Raw genomic sequence first — 19,933 nt, 5'->3', positions numbered from 1 at the left:
TTTTTTCAAAATTGTGGTCATAAATGTAATTAAACCCACCTAAATTAAGCAATCTTGTCTCTTTGCAAGGTTATTATGTCAAATAGGAAATCTCTTAAGTAAATTTGTTAAGGATTAGATACCTGGAGGGAATGTTTTAAACTGTTGAATTAGCTTACTCCCAGGAGCTAGAGGAAAGTCAAATGAGTAAGTGTCTTTTTATTTATAAATCAGAATCTCTAAACAGAATTTCATTTTTTTTTTATTATTCTGTGGAATTTCTGATGTGGAGAGATTTTATAGACGTTTAAGAAACAACGCTAAGAGAAATCATAAGCACAAAACTTAACATGAGACTTTAAGATATTGATTCTATGTTAAGTACATACAATTTAATGGAAAACTAAACTACTAAGTAGGATTTTTTTATTCCCAGATAAAAAATTGTCAGATGTTATTTTGGGATTGTATTTTTTAAGATTAATTTAAATGAGAATAAAGTGGATAATGTAACATTTTTCAGAGGCAACATATTATTTAGGCATTTTAACCTAAATAGATCAATCTTGAAATCCATCTAGGCCATAATGAAGATAAAATGAAGAACTGTAATATTAAAGGAAGTATGTCACCTTTGCTCATTATTACGTCTCTAGCACCCAACACAGAATCTAGCACATGGAAAATGTACAAAATATATTTGTCAAATAAGGAGAGAAGTGTGCATGTACACACTCACCCACACACACTTTAAATAATTATCGTCTCTCTACAAAGTTGTTTCAGAGACCCTCAGTTGGCTTCAATATTATTTTCAGCAGAACTAGCCATACTCCTGGAAAGACTTTATACCCCATCCTTCCTTACTTACTAGCAATTCCAACCGTGATGCTACACACTGCCCAAGAGATAATTCCCAAGTGGAATTAGAATTCATTATCCATTAAAACAATAATCATCTCTAGCAGTATAATGCCATCTAACGCTGTTTCCCTTAATCATCTCAAAAAGTCGTAGTTTCCTAGGTCATTTCTCATTACCTGGACCTTTATCCTTAGATTCACACTCTACACTGACCTGATTTCAACCCATTTCCTATCCTCTCAAAACCTTTTATGAGCTCTCTAGGAACTCACATTTCCTTGTATTCTTAAGTTCTTCTTTGAACAATACCTTCCCTTATCATAAATTACTTGGACTAAGGTTTGTAGAGACTCCCCTTGTGTACCATTGCCACCCCAGGCCATTGTTACCACCCAGTCCCTAGCAAACCACTGCCCCTTTGATGTGTGCAACACTACAGTCCGTCATCAACTACCATTTCACTGGAATTATCCTTAGCCCTTTCACTCACTATTTGTATTCCCTTATCCTCCTCTTTTCTTGCGTCCTTTTAAATGAGGACTTCAAACATTGCCAAATCCAAAATTCTGTCTGCAGTCTTCAACCTACTCTACCCTCAAAAATATCCAGTTGATCACTGTATCATTCTTGAAACTCTTTCTTCACTTTGTTATGGGAGAACACACACTCCTGCTTTTCTCCTACCTCAGCAGTGGTTTCTTTCCTGATTTGAACGATATCTTCACCACTTTCTGCATTTTAAATATTATCATGTCTTATGACTTACAACTTGGACTTCATGTCACTTCTGTCCAAATCTATTCTGTAAGTCATCTAGCCCCAATCTATTATAATTTGAAGGCTAATGACTCCTCAATTTAATCTCAAGTCAGAGCTTTTTTCCTGAGATCAGCGTTCATATATGTAGTTTTGAACTTGATATATTTTTTGGTTGTCTGTTATGTATCTCAAATTCAACAAATCCAAAAATAGTTTGTTGACACACTGTCCCTCACCACTCCCCAACATAGACATGTGCACCACCATTCACCGAATTGCTAAAGGAAAACACTTTAGTGACTGTCTTGAACCCTTCTTTTTCTCATTCCTTAAATCTAATCCAGAAACTCTTACTCTTTCCTTAAAATATTTCCCCAATATTTCTGTGTTCCAGCACTTCCATAGCTCTTATGCTTTTCCATGCCATCCTCATTGTTTGGACTATTACAGAGGCCACTTTACTGGACTCACTGTTTCCATTCTCACACCAATTTATTTACCTTAGGATGGTCAGGATAATGCTTTTAAAATATAAGTGGTTTATCACTTGCCATGACTTTTTATAATAAAAAATTATAATAGAGATCTAAATCCTTATGATAGTTAGGAGGTCTTATGTAATCTAATTCTGGCTATGTCTTTTATCATGACCTTCAACTTCTTCACTAGCATGCATTGTTTACTTTGTGGTATCTCCCAACAAGCCAATCACACTTCCATATCGGGCTCTGGTGGCTGAAACTCTTACCCACAGATATCTTCATGACTCATTCTATCAGTTCTCATGCCTACATCCTTCGTCTGTGAACACTTGAACTAAAAATAGTAACAGCTATCACCACCCATAGCTCACTCACTTTTGGTGTTATAATCACTCTTCATGGACTTCACCTGATCTGTTCTTTGTTGCGACCCGTACACCAAGAACACTGTCCCAGATAAAGGAACTCGATATTTGTTACAATAATAAGTAAATGAAAAGTAAAATATTTTTCATATAACAGAGAGAAGAGTTTTTTCATAGGAATCACATGGTGAATTAGTTTTACACAACGTGATTTTTCTTCTGAAGCTAGTATTTAGCAGGTGTTGGTAGAAGGGGCTTGAAATAATTTAAACCATCTGCAGCGTATCTATTCAGTATGATATTTAGAAATCATTCGATGTGTAAAATATTTTAATTTTCAATTGATGGCCTTGCTTTAAAATGAAACAACATTTAAAAATAACTCTATGTGACTGTTCTGTAATGTATTATTTTATCAAATCGTTTTGTCAAATGTGCATGGCCCACATCTCTTCGACTCTTCTGAAACCCAGATGGGTGTAAAACTATTTTGGCATGCTTCTGTATGTAGGGGGCTGCTCCAAAGGCTATGGACACCAGCTATTGTCTGAATGTTTTGTTCTATTTTTAAGACTACAAAGGTAAGAATAATTGTGTAAGTAAAACGGATTTACTGACCAGAAAGGAGATGGAATTACTGAAGAGAAATATTTCAGTCTTACCTAAATACCTGGAAAGAAACATCCACATTGTCACACACAATAGGTTTTACAATTGTATCATGAATTCAACAGCCACATGGCACGTGGCATGTTTTTCACATTGAAAGAATTTATCTCCATCTATATAATGGCCTTTCCATGTTATGCAAGAATAACCACATGCCTTTTTGACCCAACAGGCAAACTATTTTAAAATGTCTTGTCTTTGGCTCATGTAGCTTTCTAAGATGCAAATGCAATGAGCTTCCTCACATTATTTGTTTACATTTTATAAGATATGATGATGTCTTGTAAAATAGTAATGGTTGATCCAGTGCAGTTATTGGAATATCAAGCAATTTCTTCTCTCTCTAACAAATGAAGTGATATTTACACCCATATAAATGAGTAGAACAGAAATAACGTGGATATTATTTTGGAATAAAACTAAGTGTACCTTTTTTGAACTAATGGATGTTTTATATTAGTCAAAATTTAGAACATGTGTTTTGGAAATTTTAGAAAAACATTTTATGTTAGACATTCTAAGACTTTTTTTTTACTTGTAGTCTAGAAAGCTAGTTTAATAAGTGTATTATTGTATGTAAGTGATGAATCACTAAATTCTGCTCCTGAAACCATTATTATACTATATGTTAACTAACTTGGATTTAAACTAAAAGAAAAAAGAAAGTGTGTTAGTATTCTGTCGCTTCCTTAACAATCACAAATCTAGTTTCTTAAAACAACACCCATTAAGTATCTCATTGTTCTTCATATGGTCTCATGGGGCTAAATTGAAGATGTCCACAAGGCTGCTTTCCCTAGGAGAGGCTCTATTGAAAATTTTTCTTTAAAACTCATTCAGGTTGTCAGTTCAATTTAGTTCCTTGCAGTTCCGGTCTTTGAGGTTTCAGTTTCCTTGCTGGATGTCAGATAAAGGGCCAGTCTTTGCTTTCTGAGGCTGAGCATTTCTACCTATGCTTACCATGACCTCCAAGAGGCCTCTTACTGGGCTTTGCACTTCAGCCCCTGCATCTCAGAGCCAGCAACTGTGTGTCTAGTTCCTCTCACGCTTTGAGTGTCCCATTTCTCCTTGAGTCCTGTTTCTCTGCTTCTTCCACCACATCTCTCTAACTCCATCTGGAGAAAGTTCTCTGTTTCAAGGGCTCATTGTGAGTAGATTGGGCTCACCTGAATAAGCCAAGATACTCTCCCTATTGTGAAAGCTGTCATCTACAAAAACTCTTCTCAAACTAGTGTTTGATTGAATAATTGGGGGTGGGAGTTTTGGGGACAATCCTGCCTACCACACTGAGTGTATATTTCAAAACTAAAGTATATGTTTTCCAGGATTGTTAGATTTTAAAAGTAATACAATGAGAAAATGTATGGCACAGTCTGCTAAATTAAAAAAAGGGAGGGCAGACATATTCATCCTATTACTTGCTTTGTGATGATTTGGCATCTTGAATGACTAAACAATGCTAAGTCTATCGAATTCCATTGAAATTCTAATTTTTTTTGGAATGTTATATATTAACTTCATGAGAAAATTTTACTTTTTTCTTCTCTTTGGCCTTCTCTTTCCTCTCTATTTTCTCTTTCCTTCTCTATCTCCTTTTCTTCTCCTTTCTTCTCCCTCCACATTCTCTTTTTGTTATTTTTCTTCTCTTTCAATCAACTGCTATTTAAAATCACTTTTCTTCATAAAATGTGAATTCTCTAAACACATATTTTATGTGATTCTTACAAGCATTTTTTTTTGTGAGTGTATGTGCATGTGTGAGATAGGAATATTTGGTATTGTTGCTGACATCTTAGTAAAACAAAACAGAAAATAGGGTTTGAAATTATTTTACTGAGTCCTCATTTGTTGTATGTGACAGAGAAAGGTCTATAATATGTGCATCTGCTCCTACTGCAATGCTGTACCCCCTGTATTGCACCATGGTTTGGCTTCTAATGAGTAAAAATAAAAACATGTCAGTTATTTATGTTATTAAATACTTGGACGGTAAAACTTAGATTTATAAATATATCTAACAAAGGTCTAAAAAACTTAAAATCTAAATAGCAAGGTAAGACACCAGACATCATAGGTGAATATTGCATAGTTTAAAGCTAAATATAATAATACTAACTTTTAAATGCTATGGGAGTTCAGATAAAGTACAAGGGTTCTGTAGAAGATAGTGTGTGATCAAATTCATTAAGATGGGATAGAGCTGGGAGTGTTTGTGGAAAGCGATAGGAACTATAAATGAAGCAGATGTTGGGGAAGTGGAGAGAAATAGATTAGAAAGAAAATATAAGACCAGAGTAAAAATTTCCAATCAAGTTAGATACTTGTAATGTCTTAAATCTCTTCTTGTCAGATAATTTTGCTTTCTTTTAATAAGTCCTCACGTTGACTAGTCAACTTTGAATATATGCCATCTCCGTATCATGTCTAATATAAAATTATTGTGCCATGAAATAGGTATAGGATGGTAGCATAAAAAAAAAGTGTAGAGAAGGGCATGGTCACACTGTAAAGTGAACGAACGTTGAATATTGTCTGTATACCATGTAGTGTTCACATTTTAACTTATGATCTTAGTTACCTATTTTTACCAAGTATAGCCTACTATTACCCAAATCTGATGCAGAATTTTATCTTACTTGTTTGAATAATCCATGTAACAGAGAAATCATATTCAAGACAAAAACAACTTGAACTCTGGTGTGAAATCATATTCGAAAAAAAATAACATCTTGAACTCTGGTGTGGAGCATCCAACTCAAAAGAGAACTAAATTATATTATAAAAGGTAAAAGGAGACATATATCTAAAACACTTTTAACTCTAAATATATCTTCTCTTCACAAAACACTATATTTCATCTAATTTGTCCATGTAATTTCTTTGTACCTTTTGATTGCATTTGGTGTTTTTCTCACTTTTGGCTGTATCACCCATAATGTTGTTATTATTTTTTGGATATAATTTACATTTAAAAATGCATGATTTTATATTGCCAAACATATAGAATTATATCATACATGTACATTATACATATACATTCCTCAGCCTAATCAGCATATAGAACATGTTCACCAATGTACATTTTTGTCATGACCTTTTTAATTAATGACCTTTTTCCCTGTTTTCTATCACAATGCATTAGTTTTGCATTTTCTACAAAGTCATCTAAATGATATCTTATGTTGTGTACTCCTTTGCATCTGACTTACTTTACTCACTGTAATGTTTTTGGGATTCATTCATGTTCTTTTGTGCATCATCACTTTGTTCCTTGTATTGATAAGTAGTATTCCATTTTATGAAGATGGCAAAATTTGTTTATTCGTTCTCCTGCTGATAGAAGGTAAGCTCTAACCAGTTTTTGGCAATTAGGGATAAAGCTGTTTTTAGTATACTAATACAAGTTTTTTGTGGATATATATTTGAATTTCTTTGGGGCAAATACTTGGAAGCAATTGCTCAGTCATAGGGTGTATATATGTTTAACTTTAGAATAAACTGTCAAATGATCTCACAAAATAGTTGTATCACTTTACACTCCATCCAACAAGGTTCAGATGTCTAGTTGTTTCATAGTTTCACCAACACTTAGTTTTGTCAGTCTTTGAATGTTTATCCATTAGAGTGACAACGGTGATATTTCCTGGTAGTTTTAATTGGCAGTTTCTAATGATATGTTGAACATGTTGTGCCTAGGAATTTGTGTATCTTTCTAAGTGTTCATTCCAGTATTTTGGTCCATTTTTAATCAGATTGTCTACTTTATTATTGGATTGTAGGAATCATATATTTTAGATAGAAGTCCTTTGTCAGATATAGATATTTAAGCCCATTTATTCAAGTTTTAGCTTTGCACTTTCATTTTTTTCTTCCCTCAAGAATTAATGAAATTTTATTTGTTATTATTATTAGCTTTATTCAGATGGAATTGACAAAACTCTGTATAAATTTAAGATGTACCACATAATGACTTGACATGCATATCTTGTAAGAGATTTGATTGGTTAACATTCATCTCTTCCTATGGTTACAAATATTTTTCATTTTCTTAATAATTTTTGGTGAGATGTCTTAAATTTTGAGTAAATAAATAATTTTGCAGAGCTAGACTTGTTCAGAGTGGAAAAGTTAGTGATTTTTTCTGTACTAACCTAAGCTTCTTTGTGTAATTTTATAGTTTTAGCTTTTATGCTTAGATTTATGATATATCAGAATTAATTTTTGAGTATTCTGTAAGTCAGAGGTCAATTTTTTTTTCTTCATTCAGTTGGTCCAGTAAAATCTGTTGAAATAAATATGTTTTGCCTATTAAATTGCCTTGATGTTTTTATCATAAATTAATGGGCAAGATTATATTATTATATTTTTTCTGATAAGATTATGTGTCTATGGATCTTATTCTGTTTTATTGATCTGCTTATCTATATTATACCATCACCACACTTTCCTGTTTCATATAGGTTTATAGCAATTCTTGAAATCAAGCATGTGATCTTCAAAGCAACCATATAATTTTAATTTTTATTCTTTTACTATTACACCTACAATTTTTTTAAAAGTTGAAATAACCTTACATTTATGGAAGAAACACCATTTTTTCATGATTTATGATACATTACTTTTTATATATGGCTGCATTTGATTTGCCAAAAGTCAATGAAAAATATTCACGTCTATACTCACGAAGGATGTGTGTGTGTGTGTGCGTGCGCATGCACGTGTGCATGCATGTATGTGGTGTCTTTGTCAGGTTTTGGCACAGACTTATGTTAGCCCTATAAGATGTTTTAGGAAATCTTCCCCTTCAATTTTCTGAAAGAGTTCCATTAAGATTACAACTATTTCTTTATTACATGTTTGATAGAATTAATCAGTGAAACCATATGGGTCTGATGTTTTCTCTGTTAAAGTTGTGGTTATAAATGCAGTTTTTTTTTTACAGAAATAAGTCCATTTATGTATTCGTTTCTTTTTATTTTTAAGTTTCTTTATTATCATTTTAACGATGGTGGAATTTTTCATTAAAGTATGTTCTCTTATTCCTGAATTGTTTACTGTGATTATTTCCTCTTTTCCTCATTAGAGTTGCTATGTATTTATGAATCCAAAATTCAAGTTTTCTCTTCATTGATTTTTTTTTTTTGGCTGTTGTTGATTTCCGATCAATATTATTTCCTTCCTTCTACTGACTTAAGGCTTAATTTGATCATCTCTTCCGACCTTTTTAATTTGATGTTTAGATTATTGAAATTATGTTTTTCTTTTCTGATATAGTCATTCTAAGGAAAAAAATCCCTTGAAGTGAAACATTAACTGCATCCCATATCGTTTTACATTGCAATATCATTGTTATTTAGTTCAAAATATGTTCTAATTTCCTTGTGATTTCTTCCTTGATCTATGGCTTACTTAAAAATGCTTATGTATTTTCAAATATTTGGGAATTTCAAGGTATCTGTTTATGATTTATCATTCTGTTAGTTGAGAAGTTATAGTAATACTTGGAAATTTATGTAATATTTTATTGCCCAGCATATAGTCTTTCCTATTGAATATTCTCTGTGCCCTTAAAAATATTTAGTGTTATGCAGTTTAGGAGTATAGAGTTTTATATATGTCAGTTCAATCAAATTGGTTCATGGTGTTCAAATTTCCCATGTTCTTAATAGTTTTTTCCTGTGCATTGTCTCACTCACTTGGGGGGAAGGTATTAAATTTTCTAAATATATTCATGATTTTATTTCACCCTTTTGTTCTGTTTTTAATTTATCTGTCTTGAAACTCTGCTTATTAGATTCACGTAAAGTTAAAATTTCTATGTCTTCAGGGTGCTTGGGTGGCTCAGTTGGTTAAGCATCAACTCTTGGTTTCAGGTCAGGTCGTGATCTCACTGTTCTTGGGATTGAGCCCCACATCAGGCTCCATGCTGACAATGCAGAGCCTGCTTTGGATTCTCTCTCTCTGTGCCCCTCCCCTGCTCACACTATCTAAAAATAAACAAACTTTGGGGTGCCAGGGTGGCTCATTCGGTTGAGCGTCCGACTTTGGCTCAGGTCATGATCTTGCAGTTCATGAGTTCAAGCCCTGCATCGGGCTTTGTACTGACAGCTCAGAGCCTGGAGCCTGCTTCAGATTCTGTGTCTCCCTCCCTCTGCCCTTCCCTTCTCAAGCTCTGTCTCTCTCTGTCTCTCAAAAATGAATAAACGTTAAAAAATTTTTTTAAATAAACTTTATACACACACACACACACACACACACACACACACACACACACACACATATATATATAAGATTTTTGTGTCTTCATGGATTGATCTTTTATCATTATAAAAATCTGTCTCATGTCTCTAATTCTTCTTATATAGATTTTTTACAACAATTAATCTACTTTTCTTTCTTATGTTTAGTGTTTTCATTCTATATATTATTGTAAATTTTGTTTTATTTAATGTTTACATATGTACAGTGCATATTTTCTAATTGGTTTATTGTTGTATCTTGCTTTTCTATCCAGTCTGACAATCTTTGTTTTTTAATTGCGATGTTTAGTTCATTTACATTTAGTGTAATTATAGATATTTTGGGGTTTACATCTAGCATCTTGTGATTTGTTTCTTGTATTTCTTATTATTTTTGTTTTTATTTACTTTTCTCCTGTCTTATTTTGTTTTAATCAAAGTTATATTTTTTAGTGTTCAAATTCATATGCTATGGACTCTGTAGACTCACAGCTGTCTTATTATTTTAGTGGTTGTTGTTAGGAACTGCAGTATATATACACTCTTAAGTTATACTCTTCCAGAAATAGATTAAATAAACAAAACAAACACCTACCACTGATATTACAATAAAAACTTGAAAATTTTATCAGAATAAGATATGTAATTGGGTTATATAATCACAGTAGGGCTTTTTTTGATGATGCCAAAATAGCTTTAATCATATTCTCAAGAAATATGAAACCTGATTAAAATTTTAAAAAAATATAGGGCACATGGGCGGCTCAGTTGCTTTAGTATCCAACTCTGGTTTAGGTCATGATCTCATGGTTGATGGGTTCAAGCTCTGTGTTGAGCTCTGTGCTGACAGCCTGGAGCCTGGAACCTACTTTGGATTCTCTGTCTCCCTCTCTCTCTGCCCCTCTCCCACTCCTGCTCACTCATTATTTTATGATATTAGAGAATAGCCAATAGTCGATTCCAGAAAGAAGAAAAACTCATTAGGGTAAGCATTACATTTTATGCTACTTTTCCATGCAGGAAATTTGCTAGTTTTTCAATGATAAAGTTTGTATACATAATGACCTAAGCTATGTGGCAGGCCTCCTAGACTGGAGATAAAAAGTAGAGTTTGGAGCTTCCAGGGAAGCCAGGATTGGAAGAACCTATTATAAAGAAAGCAGTTAGTAAATTAGAAATTATTGAAATTTAAAAAAAAATTTAATCAAATTCACTATTAAAGAAGCAAATCACAGTTTATGACTAAATTTGTAATACATATATCTGAAAAAAAGGTTTAATATTAAGAATATATGATTTACTCCCACAAATAAGAAAAAGGAAGAGAATCAAATAGAAAAGTAATAAAGTGAATATCTCCTTACAAAAGATAATGCCAAATGTTCAGTGACGACTAGGAGAGATCTTTCAGGATGCTACAAATATCCAATATCATGTGTTACTCTTGAGTAATCAGTATATACTTAAAAAATTACTAATCAATACAACCATGATCTGTGTCATTTTCTGAAGTTTTGTTAAATTTCAATAGAAATGCTATGAAAACATGAAGTATTTTCCAATTGCTTTGTCAGTGGAATGATCCTCATACCACAACCTTCAATTTTTTTTTTTTTGTCTGCACACTCAGGTAATAATCTGTTGAACTGAATTTTTCTGTAGCATGATTCTGTTTTCTCTTTGATAACATTTGTGGACTCATTGCCTTTTCAGACTTCCATTGGTTCCAATTAACCATAACTATTTACTTTTTAGTCTTTAAATTTTGAATATCAGCCATTAGTAGACTTCTCTCAGTTCTGACACATTTATTATTTATAATTAATTAACTCATAGCTAGATACTACTAAAACTGTTTTCACTTTACATCAACAAAAACAAAAATTTTCCTAGATATATCTTATGTTTTACTGCCACAAACATGAAAGTAAGTACTGTCCACACATTTAGAAGAGAATAGTGAGAAAGGGCACACATTAATACTTGTGTATGCATACTGGTATAGGTAGGCAAATATATGGGGAGTGCTGCCACTTTAGTCATGAAGCATAAAACTACATTTGGTTCTTAAAATGCCCTGAGTTCAGGTAGATTTTCCAGTCTTTTCTGAGCTCATTGTCTTTTCTTGTTATAATGTATTATTTTAATTTTCCCTGTCTGATTCAGCAACATATCATCTTCAGTCTTACAAACAATGTGTTTAATTTTGGTTATAGCCAAAAATTAATTTTATTTATTTCTTGCTTTGAGGAGTACTTTTGAAGAATCCTCTAACTCTAATTCTATAGTATAGAGATCCAAGTGAATTTCCAAGTGACTTTCAAAAAGTAAATGTTCAAAAAAACGAATTCCATTCTGCCTTTATGGAACAACAGAAAATTCACAGACATAAAATTTCTACTTTTGTAGATACATTTCCATACAGTTTGGAAGATAGCAGTGGAAGGGGGAAAAAAAGAAAGAGAAGATTGTGATATTCTGTGGACATGTTGTATTTAATTATTTATTTTCTTTGGAGGAACTATAATTATTAAAGATCTTTGACAAAAAGAGACCTATAGCTATGTAGTTTACTAATAATCATACTATTATCCCTAAAAAAGGCAAACATTCTCTACAGTATTATGGTTGATTTCTATGAAACTTTCAGATTAACAGATAATTTCTTCATTTATTTTCTTTCAATAATTCTGAAAGTCATCTTCCACGTAAATAAAATCAATAGCACTTATCTAACTTTCTATTTACATTGGCTTAAAAATGCAGGAAATTTAGTTAATTGAGGATTACCCTTAAGATCATGAGCAACATTAAATCAATGCATTAACATTTTAATATTCATCTATTTTGCAAAGTCTTTAAATTTACTTTGGGTAGATTTTTAAATATGGAATTTTTATTGATTAAACATACTTTGAATACTTCCATAGGGGAGAGCTGATTCAAGAAGAAAGGTTACTTCTGATACTAAATTCCTGAATGCAGTTTTTAAAAATCAAATTTATTTGTAGAAATCATAGGACTTCAAGTCTTAGTTTGTTTTCGCAGTTGTTGCATAGACTGCTACTTGCCTACCCAATATGTTTTTTTGTTTTCTTAAAACAGATCTCATTCTGAACAGTTATGAACCTACGTAAAAAGCAGACTTTCGCAGCATCCTTTACAACTAGGAATGATCAATGGAGAAGCAAGTGGAAGTTGTGCCTTAGAGCATCCTTAAATGGACTGGCTCACCTCAAATTTAGTTCACATTTTCTATCTCCTTTCTTATCTGCATTCTACTTCTATAAATATATTAGTACATGATTTTATTTGTGTATTTTTAAAAGCACTGTCATGAACAAAATAAAGGTGTTGCCATTGTTGTTGGAAATGTTGCATTATAGGATAAGAGAATTCTTAGAAATAAAAGAAGAAATCTGTAATTATTTGCATTTAATTGGGTTTTCTATATCCAAATCAAGGAAAAAAATCAATTAGTAGAAGAAAACTCATTGAATTAAAAAAGAAATCTGAGTATATTGAAAGATTTACCTCTACAAACAATAATTAATTGAAAATATGTGATGGAAAATACCATCCATAAAATTTATTTTTTTTTTAATTATGTGGGTTAGATCTTAATAAGAAACACACACACACATGACTACACTTGCCTCTATTGCATTACAACTATGTTTTAGCAACTGTGCTGAAGATACCAAATGTAGAGACAAGTGGCTCAATTGATTTGAAGGGCATAGTGGGAAATCACAGGGAGACCAGATGTCACCAGAGGCTGTGCCATCCTTATGAAAAGATCACAACAGTTCTGTTGGGAAATGAAGGACAAATTGCTTAGTGGCCTAAATCTACTTCTCCCTTGACCCCAAATTGTTTATTACCTTGCAATGAAAATAAATAACAATACTAAATAGCCAGAGTTAAGATGTTCGGACTGTTTTGTGAATACTAGCATTTGAAGATTTCCAGGGAGTTTTGGAACAAGGAACCAGCACACAAGAAATCTGAGGAAATTAAGTTGTTATAGTTTGATAAGAATTTTTATATTCTATTTCCTTAAAAAATTAACATATACTTCTAGATTCAATTTGTCCTTACCAAAAAATCTCACCTGATAAGTCACAAGACATTTATTTTCTATATGTTATATACCTGCTGATTCTGACTTTTATAATAGGAGTTGTCACATACATTTTGCTTTAGTTATTTATAAATATTTACATACCATCACAGGATAGTAAAGTGTTCAGAACTGTAAACAATGCCCTCACAGAATCTAGGTTAGTGCCTTATACATAGTAAGTATTCATTATATTATGATGGAGAATACTGTTTATTTATTTTGCAAAATTTAAACAAGAGTCATATTATCACCATTATCAGTAGCAGTGATACCTTTCTATCAAAATATGTTGTTAATCTTCTGTGATTCTAAATGGTTATGCAAAGTTTTGCAAAAACAGACTCATGAAAAAGGTAGAAAAGGTAGAAACTATTTGGGGAACTGTTTTTCTTTTATTAAATGATCTTATTGAAAATGTGATTTGAAAATATAGATTATGGTTTTTTGACGAATGCATCAAATATTTAAAATAAGATGCTCATACGTGTAATATTTCCCAAATCATTTATGAGCAATCAGGGAAAATTTTATGTAAAACTGTCCACTGTATTAAGTACTTATAATCTGAAAAATAAATGGAAGAATCTTATAAGAAGAAGGTAGATTTATTTGTCTAGAAGGAATTTTTATATCCAGAAGGGAAGATAAAGGAATCAGAGCCTTTCTTGGATAAAGGTGTTTTCGTCGTGTCTTTTGCTCTAGAGATGTTAGGCTGTATACCTGGCCTTCTGATAATTTTTCTGAGAGTGGATGGAAATCACAAGCAGCAGCCATTTCTAAAGAAACATTTCTAAAGAGACATGGTTCTGTGCTGACAGCTCAGAGCCTGGAGCCTGCTCTGGATTCTGTGTCTTTGTCTCTCTCTGCCCCTCACTCACTCACACTCTATCTGTCTCTCTCAAAAATAAGTGAACATTAAAAAAAATTTAAAAATAAAGAAATGAGAGACATGAACATATTGCCCTCCCTTGAAAAGATTCAAGGTGGGGAAGAATATAAAACTTGTCTAATTCTTAGGAATTAGGAGGAATCTGTAACTGCCTTCATGACCTTAGAAATCTTGGCAAACTATTTTGTCTCATTTCACACATGGGAAATTTGAGATCCAATTAGAGTACCTTATCAAAGTTTAATATTGATAGGGGGCAGGCAGAGCCATGATTGATATAAACCTCAGTTCTCTGATTGCCAATTCAGAGTACTTTGTGTTAAATGAAGTCCAGGGAATACTACTACTTCCACTGTTAATCAGAATTACACATGCTGAAAAAAAATCACTCTCTTAAGTAGTTTACATAGCGTATTTCATTGGATTTTCAAAATAACCTTTGACTTGTATACTGATAGGCCATTATATAAATGATAAAGTTTCACTGCAAGAAATTTTAATTAAAATATTCCAAGGTCACAGACGTATCAAGTGAAAAAGTTGAGTTGCAGTCACAGAAAAAGTAAATAACTTATTTATTAAGAGTTTAAAATTTTAGTGTATTTGAATTTAGAAATGTAAATATTACTTATTTAATTTCCAAATTTCTATGACCTATATAAATAATGAAAGAGGTTCTAAAAATTCGCTATTTTGGGACAGTACTGCATTGCACACATAACTTTATCAGTCATGTGAGGGCTGCAGGAATGGAAAGTTGTACTGAGTTAATTCTGTGGGAATACCATTTCTAAATTTAAACATTCTGTAGCTGACTGATTATAAGCAAGCAAGCCACAGAATGACATGGTCTCCCTCATCAAAAGAACCCAACAAGCTTCTGGCGTATGGAAGCATTTCTGCACTACAAGAAATAAAATATGCATTTCAAAATGCTAGTAATAAAATATATACTATAGGAAAAGGGCCCTTCCATCACTTTTTACAGTTACATTCTGATATAATGTATATACTCTGCATGCAATCAGTTCAAGTTCAAATCTAGATGCACCATTCATGATCTGTGTGGTCTGAAGATTTCTATATAGTGTGGTTGTAAGGTTCAAATTAGATAGTATCTGTAAGGCAATTAGCTCATTGCCTGATAGCCAGTATTCAAAAGGGTTTAATTTCCATCTTTCTTTTCTCCTCAAAGTCATTAAAATATTCCTCATGTATGTATATGGAAAGCCCATGCTGAAGAATATAAAGTCACTGTTTCTAGTTAATTTTCCTCTTTCTTTTTCTCCTCAAAGCCATTAAAAATTTTCCTCATGAATGTATATAGGAAAGCCCATGCTGAGGAATATAAAGTCACTGTTTCTACTTTATTCCGCTATTTATGAGCAGTATTAACAACACAAAAAATATAACCAGCAGTCATACCTATCAGATTGGTACACATGTGAAAGATATTTGACAATACCTCTTTGGTGGGTTATGAGGAAAGAGGCACCTTCACCGAGTGTTGATGGGATGTAAACTGGTAGACCTCTGTGGAGGGCAATTTGACACTTTCTAAAACATCTTAGAAATACGTATATTCTTGGACTCAGTGATTCTATTTTAGATCTAACAAAAATTGATATTAAAGCTTGCATGTCTATGAAGTAACATATACAAATTTATTCAATGCAGCAGTAGTTGAGTAGCATTTTGGAAATAACCAAAATAATACTCCGTGATAAAGAACAGTTGCCTTGAAACTTTGATTCTGGAGAGCTTGGGAAGAGGCAGAGTTGGAGGACCTTGAACTCACCCTGTCCCACATTTACAACTAGGTATCATCCACATCCAACTCGTAAAGCAGAGAGTGATCCAAATCCTGGCAGAATGAACTCCACAACTAAATATATTGAAGAAGCAGTATCTGAAAGGTTAGGAAGGTCTGAAAGATGGAGGAGAGCTGCCCACTGGAGGGAGGGAGCTGTGCATGGAGAAGACAAGAAATAGGGACCCTCACACCAGGGAGTTTACACAGGTAAGACCAATTCCCATAACATTTGGCTTTAAAAACCAGAGGGGCTGAATTCCATGTGTTTGTAAAACCATCAGGACTTGGAGCCCGGAGCTTTAAAAATCAACGGACTCAGCACTATGCCAGCTAGGCAAACAAGTTGATAGCTGGGTCACAGTTCTTAAAGAGACAGCAGCCTGCACAGAGAGGCAACATAAAAATGGCAATTTACACAACACAAAGGCAAATGGGAGACATATCTGTTCATATGGATTTGAGCATATATTGGGGGACTTCTCCAAACATATGGAAGCAGACAGGTGCCATTTCCCTCCCCTGCATAAACACAGAGCCACCTGCAGGAGGTGGCGTTGCACAGACACTTGCTACCTAACCTGCTATCAGTACACCATGCCCAAGAGTTCTTCTGAGGACTTGCCCCAAATCTGTTAGCCTGGCCTTGGTCTCAGGGCAAATTTTGTTAAAGCCACGTGCTTGCCCAACCTAGCCACTGGGTGTATGTGCTGGAGAACAGGAGACACTTCACTGTAGGGCCCCCAGGAGATCTTCATAAAGTCACTACATGCAAGAGCAGAAGACATAGCTGAATTTCTTAACAGACAGAAGAGACACAGACAAAATGAGAAGACAGAGAAATGTATTCCATATGAAAGATTAGGACAAAGTCACAGCTAGAGATCTAAGCAAAACATATATAAGTAACATATCTGATAGAGAATTTAAAACAATAATCAAAAGGGTACTCAATGGACTTGGGAAAAGAATGACGTAAGATCCTTGACACAGAGGTAAGGAATACCAGCATAGATAAAGCTCTCAGTAAATGAGAACCATGCTTGATGGAATGAACAGCAAGATGGAAGAAGCAGAAAAATGAATTAGTGACTTCAAAAACAGAATAATGAAAAGTAATCAAGCTGAACAAAAAGCAAGAAAAAATAATTGTGCAAAATGAGAATAGATTTAGGGAACTCAGTGACGTTATCAAATGTAATAACATTTATATTATGGGAGTCCCAGAAGAAGAGAAAATAGGGCAGAAAATTTTTTGAAGAAATAATACCTGAAAACTTTGCTAATTTGGGGAAGGAAACAGATATCCAGATCTAGGAAGTACAGAGAACACCCATCAAATCAACAAAAGCCGACCCATGCCAAGACAAATTGTAACTAAATTGGCAAAATACAGTGATAAAAAAATTAAAGAAGCAAGACAAAAGTAGTCAGCAACTTACAAGGGAACATCCCTAATGTGAGCAGGAGTTTTTTCAACAAGAAACTTTGCAAGCCGGAAGGGAGTGGCATGATGTATTCAAAGTGTTGAATGAGGAAAGTATGCAACAAAGAACAGTCTATCCAGCAAGGCTATCATTCAGAAGAAGGAGAGAGAAAGAGTTCCCAGACAAAAACTAAAGGAATTCATGAGCACAAAACCAGGCTGCAAGAAATAATAAAGGGGACTCTGACTGGAATGGAGAGACCAAAAGTGGCAGTATAAAGGTAGTAAACACAAAAGCAGTAAAAATGAATATTTCTGTAAAAAATCAACTGACACAAAAATGATTTAAAATAAACTATATAAAATGTGGGGAGGAGAAGAGAAAATAATGGTTTCAAAGTTGAACGACCATCAACTTAATTTAGACTGCTATATGCAGAAGAGGTTATATGTAAACCTAGTGGTAACCATGTATCAAATATGCAAAGATGCACTAATAAATATGCACTAAGAAATATACAAAGAATAAAGAGAAATCCAAACATATAACTAAATAAAATCAGCAAATCATGAGAGACAAGGAAGGATCAAAGAAAATGTTCATCATGCAAATCTTTCTATCATGCAAATAGATGTGCAAAGAAAGCTAGAGTATCAATACTTACATTGGACAAAATAGACATTAAAACAAAAACTGTAACAAGAGAAAAAGGATTTTATATAATGAAGGGTAATATCCAACAAGATATAACAATTGTAAATATTTTGTAACCAACATGGAAGAACCCAAATACATAACAGAGTTAATAACAAACATAAAGGAACTAATCAATAGTAATACAATAATAGTAGGAGACTTTAACACCCCATTTGCATCAATAGATCATCAAAATAGAAAATCAAGGAAATGGGTTTCAAATTACATACAGATAGATTTAACAAATATATTCAGAAAATTCCATCTAAAGCAGCAGAAAACATTTTTTTCAAGCACACAGAGAACATTCTTCAGAGTTAATCACATATTAACCCACAAAACAAGCCTCAACAAATTCAAGAAGATAAAGTAATACTTGCATCTTTTCTGACAACACTATGAAACTAGAAGTCAACCATACACACACACACACACACACACACACACACACAATCTGGAAAGACAACACATACATAGAGGTTAAATAACATGCTTCTAAACAATTAATGAGTCAACCAGGGAATAAAAGAGTAAATAAAAAATACATAGAAACAAATGAAAAAAAATGGTCCAAAATCTTTGGGATGCAGCAAAAGTGGTTCTAAGTGGGAAAATATATAGCAATGCAGGCCTACATCAAAAACAAGAAAAATCTCCAATAAACAACCTAACTTTACACTTAAGGAGCTAGAAAAAGAACAACAAACAAAATCTAAACCCAGAGGAAGGAAGAAAATAACAAAAATTAAAAGCAGAAAAAAATGATATAGAAACTGAAAAAAAACAACAACAATAGAATAGATCAATGAAACCAGGAGCTAGTTTGTTAGAGTATTATAAAATTATAATACTATAGTATAAATTATATATATTATAATATGTATATTATAATATATAAATATAAAAACTGTATTACAATAAGTTGGGCAATGTAAAAGGAATGGGTAAATTCCTTGAAAACTATAAATTATCTAAGTTAAAACAGGAAGAAATGGAAGATTTGAACAGACTGATAATCAGCAAAGAAATTCAATCAGTAATCAAAACTTCACAACAAACGTCCAAGGACCAGATAGCTACACAGGCAAATTCTACCAAACATTTAAAGAACAGTTAATACCTATTCTCAAACTATTCCAAAACTAAAAGAGGAAGGTGAAACTTCCAAATTCATTTTATAAGGCCATTATTATCCTGATACCAAAAATGGACAAAGACACCAATAAAATAGAGAACTATAGGCCAATACCCCTGTTGAACATAGATGTAGAAATGCTCAGTAAAATATTAACAAACTGAGTTCAACAACACATTTAAAAAAGTATACACCATTTATCAATAGGGATTTATTTCTGAGTTGCATGAGTGGCTCAATTTTCATATATCAATCAACATGATATATTACATCAGTAAAGAAAGGATAAGAACCACATGATCATTTTAATAGACACAGAAAAAACGCTTGACAAAGTTCAACATCCATTCATCATAAAAACCCTCACCAAGGTCGGTTTAAAGGGAACATACCTTAACATAATAAAGCCCTTATATAAGAAACCCACAGTTAACTTCATCCCCAGTGGGGAAAACTGAGAGTTTTTCCCTAAATTCAGGAACAAGACAAGGAT

Source organism: Lynx canadensis, chromosome F1 (genome assembly GCF_007474595.2).
Source record: "Lynx canadensis isolate LIC74 chromosome F1, mLynCan4.pri.v2, whole genome shotgun sequence".
In the NCBI taxonomy this organism is placed as follows: domain Eukaryota; kingdom Metazoa; phylum Chordata; class Mammalia; order Carnivora; family Felidae; genus Lynx; species Lynx canadensis.
This window is presented reverse-complemented; position numbering follows the sequence as displayed.